Genomic DNA, 18,030 nt, shown 5'->3' on the forward strand with positions numbered 1-18,030 from the left:
ACATTCTTGTTTTAAACATGAGGAAAATGAGGCACATAAAAATATCCAAAGTCACACAGCCAGCATTCAGCGAGCATGGAAGTTACTCCCAGCTCTTCATGACTCCAAAGCCCACACTCCTTCTCTGTATCATATTCCTTAAAACCATATTTATGATTAGTTCCAAGAATGTCCGTGACACACATTATGGAAGTACTTTCCTATGATCTGAACCAGACTTCATGAAGGAGAAGACTGTAAAGTCAAATCACAGAGCTCTCAAGCCAGGATAATACTCTCCTCTGAATCTGAACCCACAAGTGACTGTGTGTGTGTGTGTGTGTGTGTGTGTGTGTGTGTGTGTGTGTGTGTGCGCGCGCGCGCATGCTCCAGATGACCTGTGGGCTGGCTAGTGGGGCAGTGAATGGGATGGGAGAAGGCAAGTGTGCTTGGAGGAAAAAGGAGAAATGAGACTTATGTGCCATCAGAAAAAGACCAAAATCAGACAGAAAGGGATAACAGATATGGCTCCTGGAAAGAGTTCTGTATTACTCTTACCTTTGTAACTGCGGACTGGCTCTCAATTCAGTTCTCTTCCGGTGTGAGCAGGATATTTTCCCGCACTATCATCTTTTCCCTGAGTCTCTGTTCAGAATTGTATCGCTGCAGGAAGAAACATCAACAAATCTTTTCTATCAGAACTGCCTGAACAACTTCGTTCAAACATGCCTCACTTTCTCTCAGCTCCTTCAGATATTCAACGTCAGTATTTTAATCATCACATACCTTTTCTTGCCCATTCTGCCTCTCAGGTAATTCAAGGAGTAACATACCCATCATCTAAACAGGTAAAGAAAAAATGAAAGAAAGGAAAAGAAGACAAGCAAAAAATAATAACCACTTTTCTTCTATTCATAAAAATACAGTTGTAAAGAGAATCTCTACACTAGTAGGAATATTCCATTAGCTGGAAAATTGGTAATAGTCATTTCAAAATACAAAATTATATGACCCTAAAACAATCTGATAAAAAAAAAAGTTGGAAAAATATCTTACACTTCCATATCTATAGGTGTGTGAAATGGAAAATATTGCTCAAATGATGTTTAGACAGTCCAAGATACTAAATCATCTACCAAAGACTAAGTATTACCTTTAAAAACAGAGAATTAGAAAATGCATATTAGAAATATTTTTTTAAAAAGCTGAGTAATCATTGTAATTATCAATGTTTTCTGGCTAATTAAGTTTTAACTGATGTATTATTGAATTATCCCTATAGAATTTTCATCACAAATAGATTTTAAGCAAGAGTCATATTTTTTCAACCAATTGAGTAATTAATTAACATTTACAGAGTCATCTATGTTTATAATAAAATCTGAAATGATATAATACATTTATAGGTGCTTGGAATTGTAAAGCACAATAAACATAAGCTACTATTATTGCTAGCCATTTACTAACTACAGCAACAGATTTCCTTTCCTTTTGCCATTGCTCACACGTTGACTCACTGGAGACTTTATTCTCAGAGGAAATGATCCATGTCCTTCCCTGGAAGGAGTTAACAGAGGCACTAATTCCTGCACGCACATATTTGAGAATGCAGCATGCAGCCGTTCCCACCGCCGTATTTTTCTGTAGCTGCTGCCATTGGGAATAAGTCAATGGTGGAGCAGGAAGCACCACTTCGCTTTATAAATGTTGTGGTGCCCAAAGACAGTAACATAAGCTACCTCTAAATATTGATACTATACCACAGACATTTTTGAGTCAGTTGATACTAACAAACATGCTCTCTCTCCCCAGGTCATGCACACTCCCAACTTCCCAAGAGGTAGTTCTGCAATAGCTCAGCCAACTCCAAGTTTAAAAAACAAAGAAAAGGAGGAAAAGAAAACTTATGATCCCTAAAAGAATTGCGATATCTTACTTTCAGCTTTACAGCTAGTCAGTGACAACCATCTCCATGTACTGCCTCTCCTCTACAATGCTATACCAAAAAAAAAAAAAAAGCCATGCTCTAGCCTGGGGCCTTAGGCTCTCCATGGTGGCAATGTCAGTCTGGCCTTTGACCTCTTCCCTGCTTTGGTCCTGTACTTTGCTTGTTTATGTTCTTTAGTTGGCTAATTTGAGCAGAGACAAAACTACCCAATGATTTAAAAATTAATCTAGGAGTAAGTTGGAGAAGAAATAATTTAGTAAGTTCCCCTACTTTTAATGTAAAACTAAGGGAAAATGCTATTTACACTTAAAGTAGTCGGGTGATAAAACAAAAGGAAACTAGAAAAAGAAAAACACTTGGTAGTTAACATCGAAGGGATTTTCCTCATGTGGTAATTATTTAGAAGCAGGTCCCATTTATCACTAAATTTGCCCTTACTGATTTTTTTCCCATTGTAAAAAATGGTTATGACTCACTTTAGGAACACATTAAACGCTACAGGAAAGTTGATTTTCGTTTATCCAAACCAGCAGTGAGAATAATTTATGATTCCAAAAAAGACAGAGACAAGCAGAGTCAGTTTAGGAAAGTGAGTCATTTTCATGCAAATGAATTCTAGCTTTCCTGATTGCCATTTTACTCTCCTTTTAAACGTTGGGAGTTTTTAGGGTGAGGGGGGGAAAGTATGAATTATTGTGGTAAACCAATATTTCCGCTTGTTGACTGTAGAGTTCTTAAAGCAGAGCTTAATATGCAACATGTGAAAGGGTCAAGAGAATACAGCTTAATTTGTATTTCCATATGATCCAATCAAATTCAAAATGCTATTTATTTATACAAAAGAAGAGATCATTTGAATATGCTGTTCTAGGTCTCCAGCCTTTCCAGATTTATTATGAAAATTATCCTTTCCATAATCATAAAAATAAATTGTTGGGGAATAGGCATTCCTACATGCCTAAGCAATTTGAAATTCAGGACCAAAATCAGTTTCCTTGCATCTACCCTTCCATCCCCGAACAACAGTCAATTACATAATAAATGAATACAGACTAAATTGGCAAGCAAAGAATAATTAAAAATCAATAAACTTAAAGGTAAATGACTATAGAAAAGCATCACTTGTTTCAGGTTTGATGTAGTCCCTTTGGGAAGTGACTATGAAACCAATCAGTAGAAGAACTTCCTATCTATTTGAGTCCATTTGGGGCTGTTAGAATAAAATACCAAAGACTGGGTAGCTTATAGATAACATGCTGGAAGCTGGAAGATTAAGATCAAGGTGCTGGTACATTTGGTGTCTAGTGAGGGCTCACTTTCTACTTCATTGATGGCACCTCTCGCTGTGTCCTCACTTGGTGGAAGGGGCTAGGAAGCTCTCTGGAGCCCCTTTTGTGAGTGCCCTACTCCCAAATCTGAGGACGCCATCTTCGCGACCTAAGTACCTCCCAAAGGTCCCACCCTCTTCTACCATCAGATTGGACATTAGGTTTTCAACCTATGACTTGGAGGTGAGAGGACACATTTAGACAATAACATCATCCATTAATGAGCTGTCATTTAACTAAACAAATAATGAAACCAACGATTCTGCCATTCTTATTGTATAGCTGATTAGCAACCGTATGTCCGTAACCTACCCAATGAGACTTAGTATTTTCATATGTATAGGCTATGTAAATGTTTTCCCTAAAATTGTACATAAAGTCTCTAGGTAGAGGTTAAAGGCTTTGCGTTCGTTATAATGATTGCTGAACCAACTGTGGCATCCATGGAAAATGTTAGGTTTTTTACTCTGCAAAAATGATAAGAAAACTTACTGTTTTTGTAGCTGTATAATTTTATGTTTTGATACCAAAAATAACAGAAAATGAGAAAATACAGAAGTCTAACTTTGTAAAGAGATACAGTGATTTGATTATCAGTTTGAATAAAAAACAATGTCTTTATTTCTAAAAACAATCATGACTGAACTACTAAACGAGGTGGGAAAACTAAGATTTTGACCTACTACCCAAGCAGTGCTTCAAAAGACTGAAAAAATATATACCTTTGAGTAGCATTTCAGTTGGAGATGTAGCCAGGTATAAGATGATTTCAGCTCCTCAAAGAAAAAGAACATTTTGTCTTATTTGCTCTGTTAGTTACTTGAAACACTATGCAACACTCAATTATTAGAAGTGAACTGAGAAGAATACTTCAGAAAACAAATTGAGTCCCAGGCTGCTTCTTTAAGTGTGGAGAGAGAAATAACACTAAAGTAGGAGAAGATAGTTAAAAGTGGAATCCCTCAGATATTCTAATTTGCAAAAAGAGGCTTCAAAGGAAGGCACTGCGTTTCTAAGGACGCCACACCGCCTAGTGCAAAGCTGTCCTCAGGGCTTCCTCAGCCTTCACTGCTCTGCACTCCCTGCTTCTATTTTGCAATGCCTCCCTCCACTGCCTGCACTGCCCCAAACTCAGTGCTGGGTGTCCCCCTAGAAAGACAAAGCACCTTCTGAGGGGACTCAAGAAAGCAGAGGTAAAGGTCAAACAATTTATTGGGGGGGGGGAGGGGGCATTATATTCCAAAATAATTTTTGAAAACAAAAAATGCTATTCCATATGACTAAAGTGGCATTGAAGTAGTCACAGTGAGGAAATTGCTAACTGTGTGAACTTTCTCATCCTGGCTTCACAGTTTAATACGGTTTTATTTTGTAACACGTAAAGGAAAGGGATAACAGCACCTTTCAGTACCCATGGCTTCCAGAACCTTCATGGAGCCCTACTGCACACACACGGCCACCTAGTGCCCCACAGTCCCTGGTCCCCTAGCCAGGACTAAGCCTGGTTTGAGAAGTACCAGCGATTCTCTCAGAACAAAACCAAGTGCTGTCTATCCTGGGGGCCTTGTGAGCATCTCGTCAGCCTTCCACAGGCTCCAGATTTTGTAAGCAAATGCCCCGGGCTCAGTCACCCATTCTGCCTTGTTTCTTTCATTTCTTATCAGATGAATAGCTCCAGGAGCTCAGCTCTTCCTCACAGGGTAAGCCCTGTAAAACCTTACAGGATTAGAAGAAAAAGAAAGAGAAAACAAAGGAAAACAAGGTCCTCATAATGAAAGAAATGACAGAGAACTAACCCGCTGGAGAAAACCAGGCGCACCCTTTGCAGCGCTGTGCCGCTTTAACCCACACGCCCAAAGTAAGCTGTCTTCATTTCAAGAAGCTGTCTCTCTATAAATAAACTGACCCATGTATCTTTAAAACATAAACAGCTCGGACTGTCATAATAAACATTGCAAAATAAATACGAAATAACATCTGGAGGCAAAGCTTTGGATGGGGTGGGATGAGAGAGAGTGCTAACTTTTCTTCGTTCCGTTAATAAAGCAGGAATTTCATTTTTTTAAATTTAGGAAATGCTTTCCGTTATTAACCAAACACAAACCAAAGACGTTCTGATTTTACTTTAAAATCCCAAAGAATATAAGACTGTACGTAATGTCTTTTCACAAATTGGCTACTGTCATTGTTTTCATGCTCTTGTTTTCTACTATGTATTTGAAACTAGGAGAATACACATTGTTACTAAGCCACTTCATCTAGATATGAAAACGGTTCATATTTAGCTCTAATTATTATTAATACTGGTAGATGATAAACTGCCTTCTTTTTGCCTTGGGAAACTAAACTCCCGAATGTAATGTACTAGGAGTTGCACAACACTTGCCGTGTAAGGGAATATTATAGTAATTATTGCATTTAATTGTTATTGCTCATTGCAATTACAAGCAAAAGGTCTATGTTTTCTGTGCTTCTCATATGCAACCAACTTGTGTGTAGTGATCACATTCAATTAATGTTTATAGAGAGCCTGCAGCAACTGTTCAGGCTCTCTTCCTGTGCAAAATAATTACATGGAATGCTTGAGTCTCCTAGAAAACTGTGACGGAGCTGCTAGCCTAGGAGTCACTTTGCTTATTGTATGTAATACTCTGGTAAAATTTTGGTAGGTAACATAATAAGCATTGTATGTCCAATGCCAAAGAAACAAAAGCAGTAGAAACTTATGTCACTTGTGAGTAAAAAATCTTTATGCCTAATTTATAGTAAATAATGATAACAATCAGCTACATTATTCCAAACTGATATGCTTTCAGTTATTTCTTGCTCCCAGTTTATAAATTTTGTGGGGGTTTTTAATGAAACAAACCTGATCATTAGTAATGGGCTAATAAATATTTCTCATCTAGTCAGATTTAGTAGGTAAGAATGTTTAATTTCATATAAGTGCTTTTTTAAAAGTGTACTTATTGCCCTGACCAGGTGTCTCAGTTGGTTGGAGCATCGTCCTGTACACCAAAAAGGTTGTGGTTCAATTGTTCAGGGTACATACCTAGGTTTTGTGTTCCATCCCCGGTCAGGGCGAGTATAGGAGGCAACCGATCAATGTTTCTCTCCCACATCCATGTTTCTTTCTCTTTCACTCTCCTTCCTCTAAAATCGATAAGCATGGCCTTGGATGGGAATTAAAAAAATTAAAAAGTAGTTTTTTTCCGTAGGGAGTAGTTTTGGGCAATGGAAAACTGCTGAAATGTGATCTGAGATACAATCTCATCAGCTAACAGTCTGCTCCTCATTTCACATATTTTTTACATTTCTCACATGTGGCCTAACTATATAAGCAAAATGGGGAACTCAATTTTCCTTAAAAAAAAAAAAGGAGAGGGTTCTCTTTTGAAAATAACAATGATTTCATTACATTCTCTCTTTTTTCTTTTTCTGATTAACCAAAATGCCAGTTGTAGCCAGGCTGCATGAAGAATCTTCTAATTTATAAATTTAAGATGTTCATCGGATATTGCAAAGGTTGGAAATATTACAAAGGTTGGAGGCAGGTCAAATTTACCTAGGCTACAAGTCGTAATAAATGTAAAAGTATCATCCTCAGATTTGATGACTAATCATTTCCTCTCTTTCAACAAAGATTCATCCAACAAAAAAAAATTCATTCATATTACAAGTTTCAAAAAGAACATTTTCTTTTCATATTTCAAGGTTCTAAGTGATAAAATAAAACATATTCAGCCAAAAATAAATACTTCAGAACTCCATAGAAAGGGAGACAAAATATGAGGGGAGGGTCCACTATGTGCCTGACATGCCATATACTGTGTTACCTTTATGCATATCCCTTTGTCAGTCCCCCCGAAATCCCTATTCTTGGACTCCTGGCTCCTGTTTCTCTCCCAATAAATAGACCCCCCCATTTGACTGTATCGTGAAACAATCCCAATCAGAAGAAACGATCCAGATGAATAACTGGAGACCTCACTGGAGAACACTGGGAACTAAGTCTGGGGTTGCCTTATTGAGTACAAGTTAATGGAAAGAGCACAGGCTTAGGACACAGGACTTAACATTTAAATCCCTCCACCACTGACTAATTGTGCAATCTTCTAAAAAGAAGTTTTTGGTCCTCAGTATCCTCTTGTTTAGAAGGAATATATTCTTATAGACTGTATAGAGTTGTGAGGATTAAAGGTAACAGAGTATATGGCATGCCAGACACATGGTGGGTGCTCTGCAAATTGTTGCTATCATTATCAGATTTTACATATGCTTTGTTTTAGATATTTGTATATAATATACACACATATATACAAACACATATATATCCGCACAGAGGTATGTAACACATATATCTCTCAATAATTAATCTTCCTGTAATATTCAATTTAATCAATGAGTATTTATCTACTGTTTGCCAGGCAACATGCCTGATACTATTGATACAAATACAGAAAACAAAATCCTTATCTCTGAATCTCCCTAGTGGAAGAAACCCATACGATACCCAAGTGCTAGTCATATGTTTTACCTAAGTGTATGCCTGGTAGTATAGGAACGAGCCCAGATCTGAGCCTTAGGAGTATGGTCAGGAGAGGGTACGTGGTGAATCCCTCAAGTATGAGTAATTCTTTGCCAGTGAAACCAGTAGGAGAGGAGCAATGGCATCCCTGTCCAAGAGGAAAGTCTGAAATAAAAGAGCATATGCTATTTCAGGAACTCTGAGTAGCTTTTGTGTTTTATGGTAAGAGATTTGGGAGGCGTGTGGAGAGGGAACAGATGACAAATGGTCTTATATGCCATGTGACATCTTTGGACTTTGTCCTGAAAACAGTGGTGAGTCTGTGAAAGGTTTTAAGGCGGGCAATGAAATGATTCTGTCTGCCTCACAAAGATGCCTTTGGAAAGGATGAACATTTTAAAGAGTGAAGGAAAAGAGGTCAATGGGGGGAAGGGGGAATATCTGTAATACTTTCAACAATAATGATTAATTTAAAAAGAAAGAGTGAAGGAAAGGAGACTCAGATGAGCAGCATTTTTAAGTATATGGGCATAACATTATGTTACTCAACTGCAAAATAAATAGAGCCTGAATGAATGCAGAGAGAAGGTGAAGGAGAGGAGGGGGTTGATATCAGAGGTCATTTGGAGGTAGTAGCCACAAAACGTGGTGACCATTAGGAGGAAAAGGATGAGTGACACAAGTCCCACATTGGTCTTGTCAATTCTGAGGAGAGCATGGCACCACCAGAAAGTCGACCACGGCAAGCCTGAGACCAAGGTTTGCTTCGTTGATTTTGAAATGTGGGAGACACTCAATGGAGATGAACTCATGGGAGTCTGAAATATAGATCTGTCCCTGATTGGAACATATGAAATGCAGAGATGATCAAGTTAGGAATAATCATCTAACAAATAAACCAGAGAGCCGGAGCCAGTGGGCCTGAGGGAACTAGCCTACTGCAGTAAAAGAAAAGAAAAAAGATTGAACACATTTAGCAAAAAAGAGTAACTGGAGAAAAGGGAATTCACGGAGGAAAATGGAGAAAGTCAAGCTGAGAGGTAAATAACTAAGGAACAAAGAAAGTGGGAACACAGAAATGCATTTCTAGGATTTGGCAATGTGGTCATCCTTCAGAACTTGTTTCACAAAAGTTGTGAAGAGGATCTCAGTGTGTTAGAGCAGAGGGGAGGTAGGGAATTGCAGATGCAGAATGTGGGTAATGCAACCACAGTAACACGAAAGAGAAGCTTCTTCTCTTAGTGGATGAGAAAGAGAACCACACAGGGTCAAGGTTTGCTTTGCTTGGGTCATCTTTATGAAGGAAGAGGTTAGGCCAGAGCACCGTAATCTGTACAGCAAAGGAGAAACAGAGATGTGCCAGCTTAACACACAAGGAGTAGCATTATGCTAACGTATAATGAAACTAAAAGGGCAGCTAAATACTAGTATATGGCGTTAAGCACGGTAGACAAATAGCAATTTAAACCGTGTTTCCATTATAAACTGTTTCTCCCAAAACAACTTCCACTCTCTCTCGAATCTCCATAGCACATCATGATTCTCAGCAAGATAATTATTTTTCCTTCTTTATTTGACTGTCTTTTCTTCTATAAAAATGCATTTGGTAATGTCATTTCAACTTATTCTGTTTTTCTACCCAAAATTAATCTATATTACTGCCCTCTTTAAAATCTACCACAATTCCTCAACTTTTAGGGAATATTGCCTGTATATTAATTTTTTATGTTTTTGTATGCTACCTGATAAATTAGTTACAAATGAAATTAAAAAGAGGTTTTTTTCTATGTAAAATACTGTAAAATAGAAAGTATAATAAAATATAAAAAGCATACATTTAATTTAGAGTATAACAATATTATCAATTAAAGATATATTATCTCTTCTCAATTAAATTATGTTTGCATCACTGACAAGAAGAAAAGCTGTTCAAGTCAACTTATCACTACTGTGTAAAAAATTTTCACTAAGAAAAACTTAGACCTAAGTATATTTTAAATGAAGCATAAATTTTTTGCTCCATATTTGCTTTACTTTTTTCAAATACATGCAGCCACAGTCCACTATATGCAATCCTGTTTGATGAAACCCATTATATTTTGTTACAATTTATAACTGCCTTTCACATATTGGCATGGGTTCAGCTATTCAATTAAAAATTAGATGTTTTATGAATGTGTTCAGTTGCTGATAGGAAGCATCTTGTGCTTAGCATATTTAGTAAAAATCGGGCTAAAGAGTCTTCATTACCTTATTTGATATCTAAAACCAGAGGCATAATGTAATGCCTGCAGTATAGATCTAATGATAAACATAGAATGCTAGCTTTCTGCCTGATAGAAACTCAGAAAACCAGTAAAAATCATGTATTTCCACAGTTCCTTCTAAATAATAAAAAGAGAAATACTTGCTTTCTAGCCAAATTCTAAATCATAAAATTTGGTATAAAAGGATCAGAAAATTAAGCAATTTTCTTATATCGATTATACATCTTTTTCTGAAAGCCATCAATTATGTTTGACTGCTTCCTCAAAACTGTTCATTTTTAAGAATTATTTTATTTTCTAAATATTTGGGGGGTTTTGCCTAAATAACAGAACCTGCCCTGAGGAACAAATGCAGAGTCTGAAGACTACAATAAAGTTGTGCATTTCTATCTGACAAAATTCTAATAGGAAGCTATTGACTTAGAAGCAAGAAGCCCAGACTTCACCATCAGAGACTATACAGGCACCTGGGATCACCACAGCTCTAGACATCAGGCTCTCCTAACAAATCGCACTTTCCTGCCATGTTTCTTTGGTTTGGGAGCTTGGATTTTACAGATTTTTTTAAACTAATAATTTAGAAAAACTTCATGAACTATATTTTGAAATTTCTGAAATGTTTTCGTTGATTTCAGAGAGAGGAAGGGAGAGAGAGGTAGAAACATCAATGATGAGAATCACTGATCAGCTGCCTCCTGCACGCCCCTTACTGGGGATGGAGCCTGCAACCCGGGCATATGCCCTGACTGGGAATCAAACCGTGATCTCCTGGTTCATAGATCCACGCTCAACCACTAGCCACACCGGTCGGGCCTGTATCTTGAATTTAACAAAGGGTTTGACAGAGTTTCTCTGGATATTTTCATGAATAAGATTGAGAGAAGAAGCTACAAATCTAGCTGAGCAACCCCAGATAAGAAAAGTTGATAAAATGATCTATGCCAAACTATAGGTTTTAGAATAGTTCACCAAAGCCTTTGTCCTTCATTCTGTACTGTTACTTCACTCAATAGCTAAGAAGAAGCTAAAGAAAGCATGCTTATCTAAGTTTTTTTTTTTAAAAAGACAATGCTGAGAGAAATAACTGATACTTGGGATGAGAACATAAAAATTGTAAAATAGCCAAGCAGATAGGAATGATAGGCTAGGACCAAAATGACAAAATCAATAAGCTAAGAAAGCATTAAAGTACAACAAACTACAAAAAAAAAAACAACAAGGGAATTAATAGCCACTGGCATGGGGGTGGGGGGAATCAATTCTTAGACGTGTTTTAGTCGACCACAAGCTTAATAGGAGCTGAGTCTGATCAGATGCCTAAAGGAGTGAATGAAGCAATGGTGCTGGGGACAGCTTGTCTTCCCCGGAAGGCTGCCACTTCCACCTCAAGGTCAGGCCCTGGGAACAAGCTAATCTGGGTGTCTGAGGCCCGGGCTAGAATTTCTTCAGTTTACTCATGTTCCCTCAAGTTCACCTCTGAGCTCTGTGGGGAAATATGAGGCCAGTGAGGCCCAGACCATGAAGTGGAAGTTTCACAGGAGGAGGGAAGATTCCTTTGGCTAATCAAACACCAATGCCTCTCTCCAGTCCACTCCTGACTTTGAGAGAATTCTTTAAATTTCAGCTAAAGCAAGGAAATGGAGAGCTCAGTTTACAGAGGGTTTGGTAATATGTTGGATTCTAGGTGTGGGGAAGGGAGAGATGAAAATAAGGAGTGGATAATTCAGACTTGTAAGGAACACAGATTAAATAAGGAAATAATACAATTTGGGGTGGATGATGGAGGATACAAGGAAAGCGCGTGAAGGAAGAAGACTCAAAAGAATGAGATTTTCTATCACTGTTTTTAAACCTTAACTTCTTAAAATTCAGACATCTAGCATCGTCATGCTTGATCCTTACATGCCACTGCCAAATGCTTTCTGACTCCTTACTTACTCCCCGCATGCTTCTCAGAGACTTGAGCAGATCAAGCATAAGGTCAGATTTTCACCATTATTTCTACTACATCTTGGATAACCGCCAAGTCTGTGCAGACAGTATTTCCAATATTCCAACCTCATTGTCTTTGTATCTCTATATGGACACCCTGAACCATACAACATCCAGAATTCTTCCAGGTCTGGATTTATAATTTCTGGATCACCACACTCTGTAGTGATTTTCTAAATTTTCTGTTAAATCTCCTTCATTTTCTTCTTCCTCTACCTGTAGGTACACAAACAATGTTCTTCAGTCTCATTAAGAGCTCTAATTCTTGAGCCTTCAATTTATCTTAATCTCTCATCCTCTTTCTGATTTCAGCTGAGCTTCATTTTCCTCGTTTTTTAAAATATATTTTATTGATTTTTTACAGAGAGGAAGGGGGAGGGATAGAGAGTTAGAAACATCGATGAGAGAGAAACATCGATCAGCTGCCTCCTGAACACCCGCTACTGGGGATGTGCCCACAAACAAGGTACATGCTCTTGAGGGGGATCAAACCTGGGACCCTTCAGTCTGCAGGTCTACACTCCATCCACTGAGCCAAACCCGTTAGGGCCATTTTCCTCACTTTTAAATAAAATGTAGATCATATGTGATGTCAGGATTAGAGATAAATTACATAAAACACATAGCATTTCTCTTTGCTAAGAGTAGGCACTAAATAATCATTGTGAACTTAGTCCACCTACACTTCATGATTTATTACTTAATAACTATTTTGCCATAAACATGATCGCCCTTTCCCTTTATCCTTCTTCTGCACCTAATCAGCAAAAATCTAGCCCTGGATCAACCAGGAGAGTCTTTTCCAGTCTCATATCTGGCTGCCAAGCACTGCTGAAAACAAATGCCACAACCGCATGGATTGATGCCACTACAAATTCATGGTCTCCCACATCAGTTGAGCTATTAACACTACACAGTAAAATTTCTAACTATCCCTAGTCCACTTCCTCTTTCATTCCCCACAATAATATTTTCAGACTTTCACCACCCTGATTTTCTCCATCACTTTTAGAAAATTAATTCTGCTTTAGAGAGGATATACAGACCATTATGGAAGAATGATCTCCATTTCCTGTCTCTCCCCACAACACAATTATACATATAAATATAGTTAGAGCCAGCCTTAACCCTTCTCTTCCTATTTTAGCTAAGTGGTGTCCTTCTGAATTTCAAATGTTAATCCATCCATCTGTGTGTTTTTTTAAAATCACATGTGTCCATTTCTTTAGAAACCTTACTTAAATTGAGTGTATCTGCTCTCTTCTGTATCTTTACCTTCTCTTTCTCTTTCAGCATCTTCCATCTTGTCTCTTTATCTCCTTCTAGTGATCATTTTATTTTTACTTTTCCTCTTAGAGCCATGCTTCTTCAAAAAGCAATTAAGTACTTAATTTCACTGTCCTGTTCCCTAGGACATTCTGAACCACTGTGCTTGTTTACCACCATTAAAGCCAATCTTACACATGTCTTTCTAGTTGCTAAAAACAGCAGACTTGTTTCAGTCATTACCTTACAGGACCTCTCTACTACTCATGCTGTTATTTATCATTTTCCTTCTTGAAATTCTTTTCCTTATGATTGTTATGATATCAGCAACTCTTGATTTTCCTCCTTTATCTTCCATAGAGAAAATCTCATTTACTTACAAGATTTTAACTACCATTTAACCTTAATATTCCAACATTTAAATCTTCAACCCTGGATCTTCCACTCCAGATTCTTGTAGCTAATAGATAATTCAAGAAAAACAAACAAATAAAATTTCTTGACCTGAATGTTCTATAGCATTTCAAACTTATTATGCTACAAATTGAACTCATCATCTTCCTCCTAGCTTTAAATTTCCTGTCTCCTGTTTTTTCTATCTTGGCACACTACCAGTTCCCATCCATTTTTTTTTTCAAGTCAGAAATTGCATTCAACCTTCATTCACATTTAACCAGTAATTAAGTCCTGACAGTCTTTTTCCTCAATATTCCTTAAATTCATTGTTTTATTGTTGTTGTTGTTATTCCATGTTCACTGCTGTACACGTGGCTTTCCTTGTAGTTTTCTACAAGAATTTCTTCATTGTGTCTGGCAAAATTCATTGGAGCCATTTTTATTATCCGCACTGCTGCCAGGTCTCCTCCCAATTTAAAACCCTGTCCCTAGTGTTCCCCATTGCTTCAAAAAAAAATAGTAACAATTACCATTTATTTAAAAAACTTACTATGTAAATAAGTACATATGGGCTTCTTTGCCCAGAAGCCTCTGGACAGTCTCATACTATGAGGAACTTCCTCTCTCATGCAACCCTCTCCAAGCACTGCCCACTAAAGCTTGCTGTGTGTTACTCCCTCTCGTGGGCATATCTTTTCCCTTGATGAGCTCAAAATCCCTTGAACCTCAATGGCCATACTATACTCCTTGCAGGATAAAATCCAAACTCCTTAGCAGAACATATCAAAGAATCCATCATCTGGTCTCTGTCTGCTCCTCCAGCTTCATTTCTTACAGATATTTTTCTTTGTACCTGCTACATTTCAATAGTAAAAAATTAATTATATATCCTCAAATGGCCATAATCCAGCTCATCATTGGACTATGATAACTTCTTTATTGGGATATTTAAATAATACCCAAACATCAGTAGAAAATTTTAAATCAACCATCGTTAATAAGAGTTTAGATAACTGTTAATACTGTACTCCTCAAAGGAGGCTTAAATCAATAATCATTCATTTATTCCTTCAACAAATATTTAGCACATATTTCCTCTGTGCCTAGAATTATTCTAGGTACTCAGGGGAAATCCATGAATAAAACAGACACGCACACATACACAGAATCCTCATACTTGTGAAGCTTCTTCATTCTAGAGGAAGATGGGATGACAGTCGGAAATTTTAAGTGAATGGACAGAGATTTCAGGGAGGTAACATGAGTGAATTTGGGATTTCATTCTGGGATAAATGGGGAGCCAACTGGAAAGTCTGAGCAGTTAAGTGCCATGATATGATAATATTTCAACAAAATCACTTTAGCTCCTAGGTTGAGAATAGACTTCAGGGGACAAAGAGTAAAGGAAGAAGCTGAGAATAGGCTGGTAGCAGAGGAGCTGGTACGAGAAGGTCAGGTCTTGGAATTATTATGAAAATGAAGTCACCAGATATGATTATAGGTTATAAGTAACATGTGAAAGAGACAAAGGAGTTAAGGATGACTTTAATATTTTTTTGGTCAGAGCAACTAAAAGGATGGAGTGGCCATTAACTGTGATGGGTAAGACTACAGTAAGGTCTTAGTGTTTATTCTTTGTCTTCAGATATAACCTTTCTCCTCAATGAACAATAACTGTTATTACACAAGGGTGGACAAAAGTAGGTTTGCAGTTGTCATGTAAATAAATAATACAATAATTAATAAATGTACTCACAAATGTAAACCTACTTTTGCCCACTCCTGTGTATCAACACTTTGAAAAAAATATCTTGATCTCTGGAGAAAAAAATAATATGAACCAAACAATCACATTTCAAATGTCAAAAATAGAATAATGACAAGTTGGATGGAACAGTGTGTTCTAGATACTCTGCTATTCCATATGGTCTAAAAAATAGTACAATCCAAACTTCATCCATAATAAATGAGTCACAAATAAGAACTGTTTAAGAATTGCAAAATATGATATAAATACCAGAGTGGACTTTAAGATTTATTTTGAAAATCAATTTTTCTTTAATTTTGTTTTAAAACCCTCCTTTTTTTCCTTCCTCCTCTTCCTCTTCTCTCTCTCTCTCTCTCTCTCTCTCTCTCTCTCTCTCTCTCTTTCTCCTTCTATTACCTCCTACTTTGTTATTCTTTTCTCCTTTCTAAAATTACATTTTTCCTTGGTTCCTCTTTGGCCCTTTAAATTTTCAAGGCCTTGGTTTTATTTTGAAGTTAAAGTGTGATTTCTAGAGCATTGTGGATTAAAGCTCATTTAAATCCATCATATTTTATCTTAATCAACCTCTTTCTATCAGCAATGCAAAATCTATTACAAAGTTTAATTGGTAACAAAGGAGCACTGGTGAGGCTTTCATTGTTAGTAGGTGGAATAGATATTTGCCTCATGATTTGCCTGAGCAATATATATACACGGATTAAAAATAGAAAGTCCTAGGATGAAGAGAATTAAATATTTATGTGAGACTAAAAAAAAAAGTACATAAATTTTAAAGCCAGAAGACTTGGGAATTACGCATAATATCTCGTAAACTGAGTGACTTTGGGCAAGATACTTAATCTCTCTGAGTCATAGTTTCCTCAGTTCCAAAGCATCATTTTATAGTTTTTGTCTTTCTTTTCTTCCTGTTTATCTTATTTTTTCTTCCTTTCATCTTTACTTTCTTTCATTTCCTCTCTACCTCTCCTTCCCTCCTTCTATTTATTCATCCCTTCTTTCCTTCCTTCCTTTTCCTTCCTTCCTTCCTTCCTTCCTTCCTTCCTTCCTTCCTTCTATCCTTCCCTTCTTTCTTTCTTCCTACCAAATATCATAACATACAGCGTTTAAGAGAGATTTCAATAAGAATATGTCCAATAAAATAATGAAAATAGAATACAAATAAGTAACCTAAAAAGCACCAACCGGGCTGAAATAGTTTATTTTTAAGCCATTAAAAGTTGAAAACATTTAGGTATTCAGTCAACACTGTCAGCTGGGTAGAGGCAATCACACCACTTTATGGAGATGTTTGTAGCCTCAGTTCTCAATCTACTCCATCACTTTTACACATGATGTAGGTATACCCACCTCCAATATGGCCTTTCCAAACCTACTCTAGGTAGGTAAACATTGGCAAGTTGTTTAACCTCTCTGGGATCAGTTTTATTACCTATAAAGATTGAAAGAAAACATAAATCTATGTATTATTATAAGAATAAAATAATATATATGGAAGTATTTGTACTAGTTTTCTATTGCTGTATAACAATATTGTCACATCCTGGAGGCTTAAAACAACACAAATTTATTATCTCAAATTCTCACTGGGTAAGAGTCTGGACATGGCTGCACTGGATCCTCTTCTCAGAGTTTCACAAGCCTACGGTCAAGATGCTGTCATAATGTTGTTCTCATTTGGAGTCAGGGTTCTCTTCCAAGCTTACTCAGATTGTTGAAAGAATTCAGCTCTGACCATTGTAGGACTGTTACCCGTTTTCTTTCTGGCTTTTGACTAGTGACCAGAAGCCACCTGCTATTCCTTGACATGTGGCTCCCATAGTCAGTTCTCAACATCGATGTTTGTTTTTTTCGAGGCAAAATGAGTGTATCTTTGATGCTTCTTATCTCTTTTAAGAGCTCACCCATTAGGTCAAGCTCATTGAGGGTAATCTCCAGTTTGAGGTTAGTCAACTGGTTAGTAACCTAATCTTAAGAGTGATATCTACCATATTAATAGTTTCACCCACAGGCATGGGGTGGAGGTTATACAAGGTCATGGATCATTGGGGGTTATCTTAGCATTCTGCCTGTTACATGTAGTATACCATGATATCCACTCCCTATAAATAAAACAATTAAAACAAGATTTTATAGAAAGTGCTACTTGATTTCATCATTTTTACACACCAGAATCCTGACTATAATAATCAATTTAGTCTAAGTACATTATAGACAGTATTACCTCAAGGATTTCTCAAATCTGCCATTTATTTAACAAGTATTTTTTGACTGGCTACTATATGCTATCCACAGTGCTAGGCACTAGTGACAGGATAAGATAGGCATGGTCTTAGTCTTACAGAGCTTACCGCTAGTCCTGAGAAAATAAAATAAACAAATTAAATCACCAAACAAATACAAAAACAAATAAATACAATTTTTGCTAATTGGTAAGAGTTTTCAGATATCAAAAGGCTTTTAACAAGGTAGTGACATTATCCAGATGGCATTTTTAGAAAATCACACTTAATAATAATAAGAGATTAATGTTCGTTGAGAATGACTAAACCCATTCATGA

Source organism: Myotis brandtii, unplaced genomic scaffold (genome assembly GCF_000412655.1).
Source record: "Myotis brandtii unplaced genomic scaffold, ASM41265v1 scaffold123, whole genome shotgun sequence".
NCBI classification, from domain to species: Eukaryota; Metazoa; Chordata; class Mammalia; order Chiroptera; family Vespertilionidae; genus Myotis; species Myotis brandtii.